At 45.0% G+C, this 16,599-nt stretch overlaps 1 long non-coding RNA gene across 2 annotated transcripts in view; it reads left to right on the top strand.

Moving 5' to 3' along the window:
• Positions 1-16,599, top strand: part of LOC134935565 (uncharacterized) — a 70,123-nt gene that overhangs the window by 6,600 nt on the left and 46,924 nt on the right. The window contains exons 2-3 of one of the 2 annotated variants that reach the window (XR_010180253.1): positions 12,957-13,107; positions 15,385-15,449. This is a non-coding gene — a long non-coding RNA (uncharacterized LOC134935565). The remainder of the gene's footprint in view (positions 1-12,956; positions 13,108-15,384; positions 15,450-16,599) is intronic. The other variant, XR_010180252.1, reaches the window with a different exon arrangement.

Below are 16,599 nucleotides of genomic sequence, written 5' to 3'. Positions count from 1 at the left end.
CCATGGGTGTTTCAGTTGGTGTATTTGTTCCCTCCGCTTCCACTCATTCCAAAAGTGCTAAAGATCATAAGAAGAACAAAGGTTCAGGCGATCCTCATTGTTCCGGACTGGCCAAGGAGGGCTTGGTATCCAGATCTTCAGGAATTACTCATAAGAGATCACTGGCCTCTTCCTCTATGAGAGGATCTGTTACAGCAGGGGCCATGCGTATATCACGACGTACCGCGGCTACGTTTGATGGCTTGACGGTTGAACGCTGGATCCTAGCCCGAAAGGGTATTCCCGGTGAAGTCATTCCCACTCTTCTTCAGGCTAGAAAAGGAGTAATGGCGAAACATTATCACCGTATTTGGCGAAAATATGTGTCTTGGTGTGAATCCAAGAAGGCTCCTACTGAAGAATTTCATCTAGGGCATTTTCTCCATTTTCTGCAAGCAGGTGTGGATGTGGGCCTAAAGTTAGGCTCGATTAGAGTACAAATTTTGGCTTTGTCGGTTTTCTTTCAAAAACAATTGGCCTCCCTTCCAGAAGTTCAGACTTTCTTGAAAGGTATTTTGCACATCCAACCTCCATTTGTGCCCCCAGTGGCATCATGGGATCTTAACGTGGTGTTACATTTCCTTCAATCACATTGGTATGAACCTTTACAGAAGGTAGAGTTGAAATTTCCCACTTGGAAAATGGTCATTCTCTTGGCCTTAGCTTCCACGAAGCGGGTGTCTGAGTTAGCGGCTTTGTCTCACAAGAGTCCTTATTTAATCTTTCATGAAGATAGAGCAGAGTTGAGAACTCGTCAACATTTTCTGCCAAAGGTGGTTTCCTCCTTCCACATAAACCAAACTATTGTACCGGTGGCTACTGACGCCTTCGCTGAGTCAAAATCTCTCGATGTTGTCTGGGCTTTAAAGATTTATGTCACCAGAACGGCTCAACTTAGGAAAACGGAAGCTCTGTTTGTCCTGTATGTGGCCAACAAGATTGAGACTCCTGCTTCCAAGCAGACTACTGCGTGCTGGATCTCTAATACTGCTGTATTAGTCCTGCGGTGCTGCCGTATAAGTCAAGGGGTTTTGCCATATAAGTCCAGTCAAGTGGTGCTGCTGTATAAGTCCAGGGGTAAAAACGTGTAAGTCCAGTGGTACTTCCGTATAAGTCCAGTCCAGTGGTGCTACCATATAAGTCCAGTGGTGCTCCCATATAAGTCCAGGGGTACTGCCTTATAAGCCCAATGGGTATTGCCATATAAGTTCAGTCCAGTGATGCTGCTGTATAATTCCAGTGGTGCTGCCATATAAGTCCAGTCCAGTGGTGTGGCCGTATAAGTCCAGTACAGTGCTGCTGCTGTATTAGTCCTGTGGTGCTGCCGTATAAGTCGAGGGGTTTTGCCATATAAGTCCAGTCAAGTGGTGCTGCTGTATAAGTCCAGGGTAAAACCATGTAAGTCCAGTGTTACTTCCGTATAAGTCCAGTCCAGTGGTGCTACCATATAAGTCCAGTGGTGCTGCCATATAAGTCCAGGGGTACTGCCTTATAAGCCCAGGGGTATTGCCATATAAGTCCAGTCCAGTGGTGCTGCTGTATAAGCTTAGTGATGCTGACAATTAAGTCCAGTCCAGTGGTGCTGCCATAACAGTCCAGTCCAGAGATGCTGCAGTATAAGTCCAGGGGTACTGCCATATAAATATAGTCCATTGGTGCTGCCATATAAGTCCAGCATTACTGCCATTTAAGTCCAGCAGTACTGCCTTATAAGTCCAGGGGTACTGCCGTTTAAGTCATGGGGTACTGCCGTATTAGTCCAGCAGTACTGCTGAATAAGTCCATAGGTACTGCTGTATAAGTCCAGTCCAGTAGTGCTGCTGTATAAGTTCAGTCTAGTGGTACTGCTGCACAAGTTCAGTGGTGCTGCCGTATAAGTCCAGCAGTACTTCCGTGTCAGTCCAGGGGTACTGCCGAATAAGTCCAGTCCAGTGGTGCTGCTGTATAAGTCTAGTTGTGCTGCCATATAAGTTCAGTCCAATGGTGCTGCCGTATAAATCCAGTGGTACTGCCGTATAAGTCCAGTCCAGTGATGCTGCCGTATAAGTCCAGGGGTACTGCCATATAAGTAAAGGGGTACTGCCATATAAGTCCAGTCCAGTGGTGCTGCTATATAAGTCTAGTGGTGCTGCCATATAAGTCCAGTCCAGTGGTGCTGCCGTGTCAGTCCAGTCCAGTGGTGCTGCAGTATAAATCCAGTGGTGCTGCCGTATAAGTCCAGTCCAGTAATGCTGCCGTATAAGTCCAGGCGTACTGCCGTATAAGTCCAGTCCAGTGGTGCTGCCGTATAAGTCCTGTCCAGTAGTAATACCGCATAAGTTCAGTGGTGCTGCTGTATAAGTCCAGGAATACTGATGCATAAGTCCAGTACAGTGGTGCTGCTGTGTAAGTCCAATCCAGTGGTACTGCCGTATAAGTCCAGGTGTACTGCCATATATGTCCAGAGGTACTGCCGTATAACTCCAGGGGTACTGCCATATAATCCAGTCCAGTGGTGCTGCCGTATTAGTCCAGTAGTGCTGCCGTATAAGTCGAGGGGTACTGCCGTATAAGTCCAATCAAGTGGTGCTCCCGTATAAGTCCAGGGGTGCTGCCGTATAAGTCATGGGGTACAACCGTGTAAGTCCAGTGGTACTGCTATATAAGTTCAGTCCAGTGGTACTGCTGTATAAGTCCAGTGGTGCTACCATATAAATCCAGTGGTGCTTCCATATAAGTCCAGGGGTAATGCCATATAAGTCCAGTCCAGGGGTACTGCTGTATGAGTCTAGTGGTGCTGCCATATAAGTCCAGTACAGTGGTGCTGCCATATCAGTCCAGTCCAGTGGTGCTGCAGTATAAATCCAGTGGTACTTCTGTATAAGTCCAGTCCAGTGATGCTGCCGTATAAGTCCAGGGGTACTGCCGTATAAGTCCAGTCCAGTGGTGCTGCCGTATAAATCCAGTCCAGTAGTACTACCGCATAAGTTCAGTGGTGCTGCTGTATAAGTCCAGTAATACTGATGCATAAGTCCAGTCCAGCGGTGCTGCTGTGTAAGTCCAATCCAGTGGTACTGCCGTATAAGTCCAAGTGTACTGCCATATATGTCCAGAGGTACTGCCGTATATCTCCAGGGGTACTACCATATAAATCCAGTCCAGTGGTGCTGCAGTATAAATCCAGTGGTACTGCCGTATAAGTCCAGTCCAGTGGTGCGGCCGTATAAGTCCAGTCCAGTGGTGCTGCTGTATTAGTCCAGTAGTGCTGCTGTATAAGTCGAGGGGTACTGCCGTATAAGTCCAGGGGTACAACCGTGTAAGTCCAGTGGTATTGCCGTATAACTTCTATTCAGTGGTGCTGCTGTATAAGTCCAGTGGTGCTACCATATAAGTCCAGTGGTGCTTACATATAAGTCCAGGGGTACTGCCATATAAGTCATGGGGTACTGCTATATAAGTCCAGTCCAGGGGTACTGCCATATAAGTCCAGTCCAGTGGTGCTGCTGTATAAGTCTAGTGCTGCTGCCATATAAGTCCAGTACAGTGGTGTTGCCGTATCAGTCCAGTGGTACTTCCGTATAAGTACAGTCCAGTGATGTTACCATATAAGTCCAGGGGTACTGCCGTTTTAGTCCAGTCCATTGGTGCTGCCGTATAAGTCCAGGTGTACTGCTGCATTAGTCCAGCGGTACTGCCGTATAAGTCCAGGGGTACTGCCGTATAAGTCCAGGGGTACTGCCGTATAAGTCCAGTGGTGCTGCTGTATAAGTCCAGGGGTACTGCCATATAAGTGCAGGGGTACTGCCGTCAGTGGCGTAACTACTGCCCCCGCAGCCCTCATAGTGGCTTGGAGGCGCAGGGCTGCAGGGGGGCGCCGCCACTGATTTAGCGCAGATTGACATGCGGATGAGCCATCTGCATGTCAATCTGCTGTCTCCTCTCCCTCCTTCCCTCAATCCCTCCGCTCCTGCATCTCCGGCGGGTCTATTAAATGAAGTGCCCGTTCGTGATCTCTGATTGGCATACGAACCGGCACTTCATTTAACAGACCCGCCAGAGACGCAGGAGGGACACAGGAGAGGCGAACGCTGTGCCCTCCGTGTCAATCCTTCACAGCAGCGGGGGAGTGGGGAGCAGGGGGTCGGGGTTAGTTTAGAGTTGTACCTGCCACTGGGGAGCATATCTGGCACTGGGTGAGGGAGAGCATATTTGGCACTTGGGGGGCATCTGTGGCACTGAGGGGGCATATGTGGCACTGGGGGGTATATGTGTACCTGGCACATTGGGGGAAGCTATATTTGGCACTGGGGGCATGTGTGTACCTGGCACTGTGGGGGAATATCTGGCACTGGGGGCATATGTGGCACTGGGAGCACAGCCCTAGCAACAAGCATTACCCTCTAGCAACGAGCATGACACCCAGTGCATGAAACCCCTGGCAACGAGCATGACACCCTGAGCAAGAAAACCCCTGGAGATGAGCATGACACCCTAAGCATGAAAACCCCTGGCACCGTGCATGGAACAAAGAGCATGAAACCCCTGGCAACGAGCTGGTAATTTAAAAGTAATTAGAAGCCTTACTGTAGGACTTAATATGTAATGGGCATTGCGGTGTGTGGCATAATGTATCACGGGCATTGTGGTGTGGTATAATGTCTCAGGGGCATTGCAGTGTAGCATAATGTATAACGGGCATTGCGGTGTGTGGCATAGGGTATAACGGGCATTGCGGTAAGTGTCACAGGCATTACAGTGTGTGGTATACTATATCACGGTCATTGTGGTATGTGGTGTAATGTCTCAGGGTCATTGCAGTGTGTGGCATAATATATCACGGACATTGCGGTGTGTGTCATAATATGTCAGACATTACGGTGTGTGGTATACTATATCACGGGCTTTGTGGTATGTGGTATAATGTCCCAGGGTCATTGTGGTGTGTGTCATAATGTGTCACAGGCATTGTATGTGCTATAATGTATCAGGGGCAATGCAGTGTGTAGCATAATGTATAACGGGCATTGCGATTCCTGTCATAATGTGTCACAGGCATTACGGTGTGTGACATAATGTGTCAGGGGCATTATGGTATGTGCATATTGTGTCATGTGCATAATTGTGTGTGGCATAATGTGTAAGGGCCATTGCAGCATGTGGCATATTGTATACTGGGCATTACTATAAGGAGGAAAAATGACAAATAATGTAATGGGCATGAATCAGGATTATTTTTCTTTCCTGTGGTGGCCAACGTCTGGGCTTGCAGGTTGCACAAATGGGGTATAAGGTAGTCTTTTCCTGCAATACCACGACCCTTTATGCAAAGCCACACCCATCCCAACAAAGCCACACCCCTTTTTTTGCGCACACGGATTCAACACTTTACTAATACCAATAACGGGGGTGGGGCGCTTAGGGGAGAAACATTTCTAGTTACGCCACTGACTGCCGTATAAGTCCAGTAAAGTGGTGCTTCCTTATAAGTCCAGGGGTACAACCGTGTAAGTCCAGTGGTACTGCCGTATAAGTCCAGTCCAGTGGTGCTGCTGTATAAGTCTAGTGGTGCTACCAAACAAGTCCAGTAGTGCTGCTCTATAAGTCCAGCTTAGTGGCGCTGCCGTATAAGTCCAGGGGTACTGCCGTATAAGTCCAGGGGTATTGACGTATGTGTCCAGTGGTTCTACCGTAAAAGTCCATGGGTACTGCCATATAAGCCCATGGGTACTGCTGTATAAGTCCAGTCCAGTGGTGCTGCCGTATAAGTCTAGTGGTGCTGCCATATAAGTCAATTCCAGTGGTGCTGCAGTATAAATCCTATGGTACTGCCGTATAAGTCCAGTCCAGTAATGCTGTCATATAAATCCAGGGGTACTGCCGTATAAGTCCAGTCCAATGGTGCTGCAGTATAAGTCCAGCAGTACTGCCATATAAGTCCAGGGGTACTGCCGTATTAGGCCAGCGGTACTGCTATATAAGTCCATGGGTACTGCTGTATAAGTCCAGTCCAGTGGTGCTGCTGCATAAGTTCAGTGATGCTGCCGTATAAGTCCAGGCGTACTGCCACACAAGTCCAGTCCACTGGTGCTGCCATATAAGTCTAATTATGCTGCCATATAAGTCCAGTCCTGTGGTGCTGCCATATAAATCCAGTGTTACTGCCGTGTAAGTCCAGTCCAGTGGTGCTGCAATATAAAAGTTTAGTCCGGTGGTGCTGCCATGTAAGTCCAGGGGTACTGCCGTATAAGTCCAGTCCAGTGGTGATTCCGTATAAGTCCAGTCCAGTAGTAATACCGCATACGTTCAGTGGTGCTGCCGTATAAGTCCAGGGGTACTGCCATATAAGTGCAGTCCAGTGGTGCTGCCATATAAGTCTAGTTGTATTGCCTTATAAGTCCAGTCCAGTGGTACTGCCGCATAAGTTCAGTGGTGCTGCCATATAAGTCCAGGAGTACTGCCATATATGTAGAGTGGTACTGCCATATAAGTCCAGTCCACTGGTGCTGCCATATAAGTCCAGTCTGGTGGTGCTACTGTATAAGTCATGGGCTACTGCCGTATTAGTGCAGTCCAGTGGTGCTGCTGTATAAGACCAGTAATGCTGCTGTATAAGTCCAGTTTAGTGGTGCTGCCGTATAAGTCCAGGGGTACTGCCGTATATGTCCAGCGGTACTGCTGTATAAGTCCAGGGGTACTGCCGTATAAATCCAGTCTAGTATTGCTGCCGTATAATTCCAGTGGTGCTGCCATATAAGTCCAGTCCAGTGGTACGGCCATATAAATCCATTCCAGTGGTGCTGCTATATAACTCCAGTGGTGCTGCCATTTAACTCCAGGGGTACTGCCGTATAAGTCCAGTCCAGTGGTGCTGTTTTATAAGTTCAGTGGTACAACCTTGTAAGTCCAGTGGTGCTGCCTGATAATTCCAGTGGTGCTACCGTATAAGTCCAGTGGTGCTGCCGTATAAGTGCAGGGGTACTGCCATATAAGCCCAGGAGTACTGCCATATAAGTCCAGTCCAGTGGTGCTGCCGTATAAGTCCAGTAGTGCTGCTGTATAAGTCCAGTGGTGCTGCCGCATAAGTCCAGGACAGTGGTGCTGCCATATAAGTCCAGTGGTGCTGTTCTGTGCTGTATATTATTTACTCCAAATAAGGGGGTTATTAATTTTTAATCCAAATAATTTTACAGGGTTTGCCCTGTGTGGTGTAGGGGTACGCTCTCCTGTGCTGCATAATGTAATATACAGTAACTCTTAGAAAAATAATGGAGAATAAAAAATTGGAGGATAAAATAGGGAAAGATCAAGAACCAGGGATACTGCCACATAAGTACTGCCATTTAAGTCCAGTCTAGTGCTGCTGGCATATAAGTCCAGGGGTACTGCTGTATATGTCCAGCGGTACTGCCGTATAATTCCAGTCCAGTGGTGCTGCTGTATATGTCCAGGGGTACTGCCGTATAAGTCCAGTCCAGTGATGCTGACGTATAAGTCCAGGGGTACTGCTGTATACGTCCAGTCCATTGGTGCTGCCATATAAGTACAGCAGTACTGCCATATAATTCCATGGGTACTGCCGTATAAGTCCAGTCCAGTGGTTCTGTCCTATAAGTACAGTCCAGTGGTACTGCCGCGTAAGTCCAGGGGTACTGCCGTATAAGTCCAGTCCAGTGGTGCTTCCGTATAAGTCCAGTGTTGCTGTTCTGAGCTGTATATTATTCGCTCCAAATAAGGGGGTTATTAGTATTTAATCCAAATAATTTTTACAGTGTTTGCCCTGTGTTGTATAGGGGTATGCTCTCCTGTGTCGCATATTGTAATATAACTCCAGAAAAATAATGGAGAACAAAAAAAATGGTGGATAAAATAGGAAAAGATCAAGAACCAGGGGTATTGCCACATAAGTACTGTCATATAAGTCCAGTTCAGTGGTGCTGCTGTATAAGTCATGGGGTACTGCTGTATATGTCCAGCAGTACTGCATTATAAGTCCAGTCCAGTGGTGCTGTCATATAAGTCAAGTGGTGCTGCTGTATAAGTCTAGTCCAGAGGTGCTGCCGTGTAAGTCCAGGGGTACTGCCGTATAAGTCCAGTCCAGTGGTACTGCTGTGTAAGTTCAGTGGTGCTGCCATATAAGTCCAGTGGTGCTGCCATATGAGTCCAGTCCAGTGTTACTACTGTAAATGTCCAGTCCAGTGGTGCTGCCTTATAAATCCAGCGGTACTGTCATATAAGTCCAGTCTAGTGGTGCTGCCATATAAATCCAGTCTAGTGGTGCTGCCACATAAGTTTAGTGATGCTGCCGTATAAGTCTAGGGGTATTGTCGTATAAGTCTAGGGGTACTGCCGTATAAGTCCAGTCCAGTGATACTGCCGTAGAAGTCCAGTCCAGTGGTGCTGGCGTATAAGTCCAGTTGTACTGCCATATAAGTCCACGCGTACTGCCATATTCGTCTAGTACTGTGGTGCTGCCGCATAAGTTCAGTGGTGCTGCTGTATAAGTCTAGGGGTACTGTCGTATAAGTCCAGGGGTACTGCTGTATAAGTCCTGTCCAGTTGTGCTGCCATATATGTCCAGTCTACTGGTGCTGTCGTATAAGTCCAGGGGTACTGCCGTATAAAGTCCAGGGGTACTGCCGTATAAGTCTAGTCCAGTGGTGCTGCCGTATAAGTCCAGTGGTGCTGCCGTATAAGTCCAGTCCAGTGGTGCTGCCGTATAAGTCCAGTGGTGCTGTCATGTGCTGTATATTATTTATTCCAAATATAGTGGTTTTTAATATTTAATCCAAATAATTTTTAAAGGGTTTGCCCTGTGTGGTGTAGGGGTATGCTCTTCTGTGCCGCATATTGTAATATAACTCCAGAAAAATAATGGAGAACAAAAATTTGGAAGATAAAATAGGTAAAGATCAAGAACCAGGGGTACTGCCATATAAGTACTGCCATATAAGTCCAGTCTAGTGCTGCTTCTGTATAAGTCCTGGGATACTGCTGTATATGTGAAGTCCAGTGGTGCTGACGTATAAGTCCAGTGGTGCTGCCGTATAAGTACAAGGGTACTGGCATATAAGCCCAGGGCTACTGCCGTATAAGTTCAGTTCAGTGGTGCTGCCATATAAGTCCAGTGGTGCTGCCATATAAGTCCAGTCCAGTGATACTTCTGTAAAAGTCCAGTCCAGTGGTGCTGCCTTATAAATCCAGCGGTACTGCCATATAAGTCCAGTCCTGTGGTGCTGCCATATAAATCCAGTCTAGTGTTGCTGCCGTATAAGTTCAGTGGTGCTGCCGTATAGGTCTAGGGGTACTGCCATATAAGTCCAGTCCAGTGGTGCTGCCGTATAAGTCCAGGGGTACTGCCATATAAGCCCAGGGCTACTGCCATATAAGTTCAGTCCAGTGGTGCTGCCATAAAAGTCCAGTAGTGCTGCCATATAAGTCCAGTGCAGTGGTGCTGCCTTATAAATCCAACGGTACTGCCATATAAGTACAGTCCAGTGGTGCTGCCGTCTAAATGCAGTCCAATGGTAATGCTGCATAAGTTCAGTGGTGCTGCCATATAAGTCTAGGGGTATTGCTGTATAAGTCCAGGGGCACTGCCGTATAAGTCCAGTCCAGCGGTGCTGCCGTATAAGACCAGTCCAGCGGTGTTGCCGTATAAGTCCAGGGGTAATGCCGTATAAGTCCAGAGGTACTGCCATATAAGTCCAGCGGTGCTGTTCTGTGCTGTATATTATTTACTCCAAATTAAGGAGTTATTAATATTTAATTCAAATAATTTGTACTACTTCAACTAAGCAATTGACTGTCCAACAGTCCTTTGCGAGGAAGAGGAAATACAGATATGACAACAGTCACCCTGTTGCAAAGCGGATAACTGAGGCCTTGACAGCTATCTTGGTGTTAGACTTGCGTCCAGTATCAGCCATTAGTGCAGTGGGATTTAGACAATTGATGGAGGTAGTGTGTCCCCAGTACCAAATCCCATCTAGATTCCACTTCACTAGGAAAGCGATTCCCGGACTGTAGAGGGACATTAAGAAAAGTGTCCTCAGTGTATTGAAAAATGCGGTTGTACCCAGTGTCCACTTAACCACAGACATGTGGACAAGTGGAGCAGGTCAAACTAAGGACTACATGACTGTGACAGCCCACTGGGTAGATGTATTGCCTCCTGCATCAACAACAGCAGCGGCACCAGTAGCAGCATCTCACAAACGCCAGCTCGTTCCAAGGCAGGCTACGTTTCCATAAGAGGCACACCGCTGACAACCTCTTATGGAAACTGAGGAACATCATCGCACAATAGCTTACTTCACTTAGACTCTCCTGGGGATTTGTGATATAGGACAACGCCACCAATATTGTGCTTGCATTACATCTGGGCAAATTCCAGCACGTCCCATGTTTTGCACATACAATTAATTTGGTGGTGCAGAATGTTTTTAAAAATGACAGGGTCGTCCAGGAGATGCCCGAAAAATTGGGGTCCACTTTCGACATTCAGTCACTGCGTGCCACTCCTAGATGGGCCATGTGTTTGTGCCGCCCACGTGGGTCCCTTAGCTTAGTCATACAGTTACCTTATTGCACCTCTTTTTCTTCTTTGCATGATGTGCAGTTTGGGGCCTAGTTTTAAAAAATGCCATCCTGTCTGACACTGCGGTGCCACTCCTAGATGGGTCAGGTGTTTGTGCCGCACATTTGTGTCGCTTAGCTTAGTAAACCAGCAACCGCGGTGCACCTCTTTTTTTTTCTTTTTTTTTGCATCATGTGCTGTTTGGGGCCTAGATTTGGAAAGTGCCTCCTGTCTGACACTGCAGTGCTACTCCTAGATGGGCCAGGTGTTTGTGCCGCACACTTGTATCGCTTAGCTTAGTTATAAAGCAACCTCAGTGCACCTCTATTACTTTGTATCATGTGCTGTTTGGGGTCTAGTTTTTAAAAGTGCCATCCTGTCTGACGCTGCAGTGCCACTCCTAGATGGGCCATGTGTTTGTGCCGCACACTTGTGTTGCTTATCTTAGTCATACAGCGACCTTGGTGCAACGTTTAGGCAGGGCCGTAACTACGGGGGGCTAAGGGGGCATGCGCCCCGGGTACAGGACTTGAGGGGGCGCCAAGGAGTTACAGAAGAGCAGGGTTTTTTGTTTTGTTTTTTTACCGGCAGTGCTGTGCTGCTCCAGTGAGACAGCAAATAGCTCCCGGGGCAATGGCTCTGACCAACCTGTCTGCCCACAGCTGGCGCCGACGCTGTGCGGGTTTGGTCCAGTTCCTGGGATCTCTACTATGCCGGCTTTAGGAGATGTAGTATAGTGATATAGGGGGTAATTCTGAGTTAATCGCAGCAGGAACTTTGTTAGCAGTTGGGCAAAACCATGTGCACTGCAGGGGAGGCAGATATAACATGTGCAGAGAGAGATAGATTTGGGTGTGGTGAGTTCAATCTGCAATCTAAATTGCAGTGTAAAAATAAAGCAGCCAGTATTTACCCTGTACAGAAACAAAATAACCCACCCAAATCTAACTCTCTCTGCAAATGTTATATCTGCCCCCCCTGCAGTGCACATGGTTTTGCCCAACTGCTAAAAACTTTCCTGCTGCGATCAACTTGGAATTACCCCCATAGTGCAGTGTATAGAGGAATGTAGTTCATTGATGAAGTTTTATGATATAGTGCACTGTATGGGGACACACAGAGGAGCATGTAGTTGAACACACTGACAGGGCATGTGACATATAGGGCATTTGAGGCACATAAGGAAATATTGTCCAACAGTATTACCTTTTTAAAAAAAAATTCTGATAATCTGTTTATTTAAGTCTGACAAGATTGTTGTTGTTTTTTTTTTGGGGGGGGGAGGGGGCACGAAGATTACTACCTTGCCCTGGGTGGCGTAAATCCTAGTTTTGGCCCTGTTTTAGGCCTAAAAACAATATTGTGAGGTGTGAGGTGTTCAGAATAGACTGGAAATGAGTGGAAATGAATGTTATTGAGTCTAATAATACCGTAGGATCAAAATTACCTCCAAATTCTGTGATTTTAGCTATTTTTATGTTTTTTTTAAAAATCTTCCATGTCCAAAACCAAAACCAAAAGGGTGGTTTTGGCAAAACCTATCCAGATCCAAAACACGTGCGGGGATCCAGATCCAAAACCAAAACACAAAACGTGGCCGCCGCATATCTCTAGTATGTACTTGTTTTAGTTTTTATGTTTAATTTGCATTTGTGTGTTTATACATGTACAGTGATTATGTTTTAGAATTTCAGTGATTAGTATGCTTACTGTCCTGCACTGCGGAATTTCTGGCACCGTACAAATTAACAATGATGATGATGATGACATAAGGAAACTACGAGCTAAGATTAGAAGTTAAATAAAGCTGTGTTTATGTAAGGCTGGTTACCCACTGGGGTTGTATTTGCAAGTGCAAACAGCAAGTTTATATATAAGTGTTATGTACTGGGATATGTGTTATAATGTGGTTCACATGTCGTATGTACTGTAGTTGATGCACCCAGAATGCATGTGGCACGTAGCTTTTTCTTTTCATTCCAGTGTGTTTATTCAGTGTGTCTGTTACAAGCAGAAATCCTTTAAAATGAATGGAAAAGGGTACATACATTAAGGGAATAAAGCTGGCCATACACTGAACTGTTAGGGTTCCAGCAAGCCTTCTGGAAAGGGGTAAGAGTTCCTGGTAATGTGGCCCACCAGAGATGGCCCCATTCTCTGGTTGGTCAGTTATATACTGTGCAAAGTTATTCTACAGGTGGAAATTCTAATTACACTTTAAAGATGGCATTATTTGCCATTTTTAGAGTGTCTCTATGATAACTTGTTGGCTGGAATATCTACCAGGAGTCTACTAAGAAATGTGCCCAAACCAGACAGCACTAAATAAATTTTATGTACTAAGTACTGTATATCCCAACAGCATGGGAGGCTGCATTCCTGATGAAGATCATAGAAGAAACATGCATGGTGGCCTCTCAGCTTCTTCTCTACCTCATGTCCTTTTGGTTTGGCATTAAAGCCTCCACGCCAGTGAGTTACTTCAATTCCGCTTCGGATCCAGGACTTTTGTAGTAAGTACTGAAAGAAGCCTGTAATGTGACCTATGGTATGTTTTTTTTTTAACCATGATCTAATAAATGTTTTTATGTACATAATGTCTTGCACCAATTTGATCCATGTTGTGAAGATTGTGGTGCAAATACTGGACAAAATACTGTTTGCTTCTGCATGTGGTACACAAAGAGATGCAGTCACGATCCCGGCAGTCGAGATCTCTATGGTCAAAATCCCAACGGATCCCAAAAGTAATGTAAATACTGGAATTGGAGGTAGGGTTAGACACTCGGGGACGGATTATGCTGCTAAGGGTGTGGTTAGGGTTAGGCTGCTGAAGGGCACATTTAGGGTTAGGCTGCTGGTGGAGGATGGCTAAGGTGTCGAAGTCAAAAATATTACATAGAGAGAACATACAGACTCCACACATTATGAGTCGCTATGCTTGCAAATACGCGCAGAGAGCACAGCAATATATAGTAATATACGCATTTACACAGACATGCCACAGAGATAGATTCGACACATATTTCACACAGCACATAATTATAAAATATCAAGCGCCAGACATCATAATGTTTTAAATGTATTTAATAGAGTAACGTCATGTATGTGTATTATTGGAACGAAGCAAGATGGACATGTCGTATTTGGTATTAAAGCAACCAGATTATTGTGTATATCAATTTGATGCCTGTTATTAAATTGTAGCTCATTGCAACAAGTAGATATGATTAAATGTATGAAAGCTAAAGTCACTCTTATTAGAAAAATGGATTTCCTGGAAGACAGCATGCCTGACCAGTGGCTATCTCCTGTAATTTGTCCATCAAGGCTGAACCTTGTTTGCATATGAATTGACCAGTGACTCATCATGAATGAGAAAGTTCCCTCCCCTAGACTAGTCTGTGCACTACCCCAAACTACATAGTACATAGCTGATTGCAGACACAAGAGAGCTCTCTGTTCTTTTCCCCCTGGGTCCTGAGCGAGATGGAGTGTTGGTAATATTTTGCTTCTGTTAGCTGGAGTTGAGATACAGCTAAAGATGGAGGAACTGGAGCGTAGAAAGCATTGAGCAAAATATGGTAATTGTATCGCTGCCCATGTATGTATTTGATTTAGTTTGTATTAACTGCAAATTGTAACCATGTAACTATATATATACTGTACATTGTGATATATTGAATACATATCCTTTTAATAACAAATATATACATCGATGAGCTTTGGAACTCAGACAATGTGTGCGTGTATTGTTTTCTCTTCAGGGATGTAGTGTTTTGCGACGTACAGCGCACTTTTATCGTATATGGTAATAAGATGCGCCTGGCGTTCGCAATATATATTAGAGCGGGCATTTTAAATATTTGTTAGAAAGCAATTTGGTATTTACAAAGGTTAGGCTGCAGAATTGATGGGTTAGGGTTAGGACTAGGGGTAGGGTTAAATTACTTACCCACAACCGTTGGGATTTTGACTGTTAAGATGTCGCTGTCGGAATCATGACCATCAGGATTTTCACTTCATACCCAGCCCCACACAAATACTTGGGAGCATACTGCTGAAATAGGATGTGCCCCCTCCCAACTCTAATTCTGCCAATACATTTTAAATTTGCCCCATATGCGTCACAGTTTAGTTCCGTGTAGCCATGGTTTTCACCTTTTTGCTTGACTTACCCTTAACTTTACATGTAAATGTAGCCCATAATATTTATTTCTAAAATAACAAGAACAGACAGAATGATTATGTTTTCCAAGTATCACTCTATTAATTATAATTCACATCAAAACACCTGCTGAGAATGCCATGAAAGGCACAGTTGCCAACAGCCTTGTGTGAACAATCTGCACCAACATGCCTGCATCATGATACAGCACCTATGGGTGTGCGCAATGTAATTTTGCTGCTTAAGTTAAAACTAGTATTGTCTCTTTTGTAATTAATTTTGTATTTATGGCTGACACAGCGGAACAGTGTGTACTCAAAATAAAAGGGAAATGTTCTCTGAAGCTTGCAAAATGTCTAACGTAACTACATTTTCTAGTTCTCTATATCTAAATATTGAGCATGATTGTAGAACTAAGACAATTTATACTTCCATTGCTGCATTAATTCTGTGTTATTTTGATATGTTCTTATCTAACTTTGTTCACAAACAATTAATATATTTATTTAAGATTTCTATACTCACATTTGCATTTCCCTAATTGCATGGTTTCACTATATTGCTTTTATAAACTCACACCTAATTTATTTATGATATCTGACAAGAGATCTTAATTGTCCAGGAACAATTCTCATCTGATTGGTCTGGCCTGTCCAAAGTAGGATTGCAGCAAAGAAGGCAAACAAGGTATTAGCATGCATAAAGCGGGGAATTGATGCAAGGGATGATAATGTTGTACTCCCATTATATAAATCCCTAGTGAGGCCACATCTCGAATACTGTGCACAAGTACATAAAGGATCTCCTGGAACTAGAAATGGTTCAGAGGTGGGTGACCAAATTGATTAAGGGGATGGAGACGCTAGAATATGAGGAGAGTCTTGCTAATCTAGGCATGTTCACACTGGAAAAGAGGAGATTAAGTGGAGACATGATTAACATTTACAAGTATATAAGGGGACAATACACAGAGTTTGTGGGGGATCTGTTTTTTGGTAGGATCAACACAGAGGACACATGGACATCTGCTTAGATTGGAGGAGAGGAGATTTCACACACAGAGACAAAAGGATTTCTACACAGTAAGGACAATACGTGTTTAGAATTCCCTGCCTGAGAGAGTGGTAATGGCGGTCTCGGTCATTACTTTTAAGAATGGACTAGATAAATTGTTAATGGATAAGGATATACAGGGTTATGGTGGCTAGATCACGCGCTATATCTGAAAAAAGAGGAATAAACATAATGGGCGTCATTCTCAACATATAAAATTAGTCCTAAAAATAATACAGTGTAGGAGACCACAAACAGGTTGAACTCGATGGACAAATTGTCTATTTTCAACCTCAGAAACTATGCTACTACTTTTTGGAGCCCAGGGCAAGATTAGGAATGGCGCCCCCCCAAAAAACAAAAATACAATAAAAAAAATAAGGCCTATAAAAAAAACTGCGTGTGCGCCTTAGGCGCGGCAAAAAATTGGCATGGACACATACCAGAAGGAGCGTGGCCACTGGAAATTCGGCTTGCCTATATGACACGCCACATGTTTCACGTCACACTGGGAACATTCTTTTCAATTCAACATGCACCTTACCTGTATGATGGTTTCTCACAATATGGAACCTCTGAAGAAATGTATCCTCTGAGGCAGACGGCGTCTTCAGTTGGTATTCACTATTCATGTAGGAGATCACATCATCAAGAAGATGCCTGGATGTGTAGGAATATTATTAAGATCAGCATCATACAACAGCGGTTCAACCAGACTAAAATTCTGCCCCCTGCGTCTCTCTGCAAACCATCCCCTTACCCCACCATCATCTCTCAGCACACC

This window comes from Pseudophryne corroboree, chromosome 6 (assembly GCF_028390025.1).
Source record: "Pseudophryne corroboree isolate aPseCor3 chromosome 6, aPseCor3.hap2, whole genome shotgun sequence".
NCBI classification, from domain to species: Eukaryota; Metazoa; Chordata; class Amphibia; order Anura; family Myobatrachidae; genus Pseudophryne; species Pseudophryne corroboree.
Note: the sequence above shows the minus strand (reverse complement) of the source record. Positions and strands in the feature narration are given on the sequence as shown.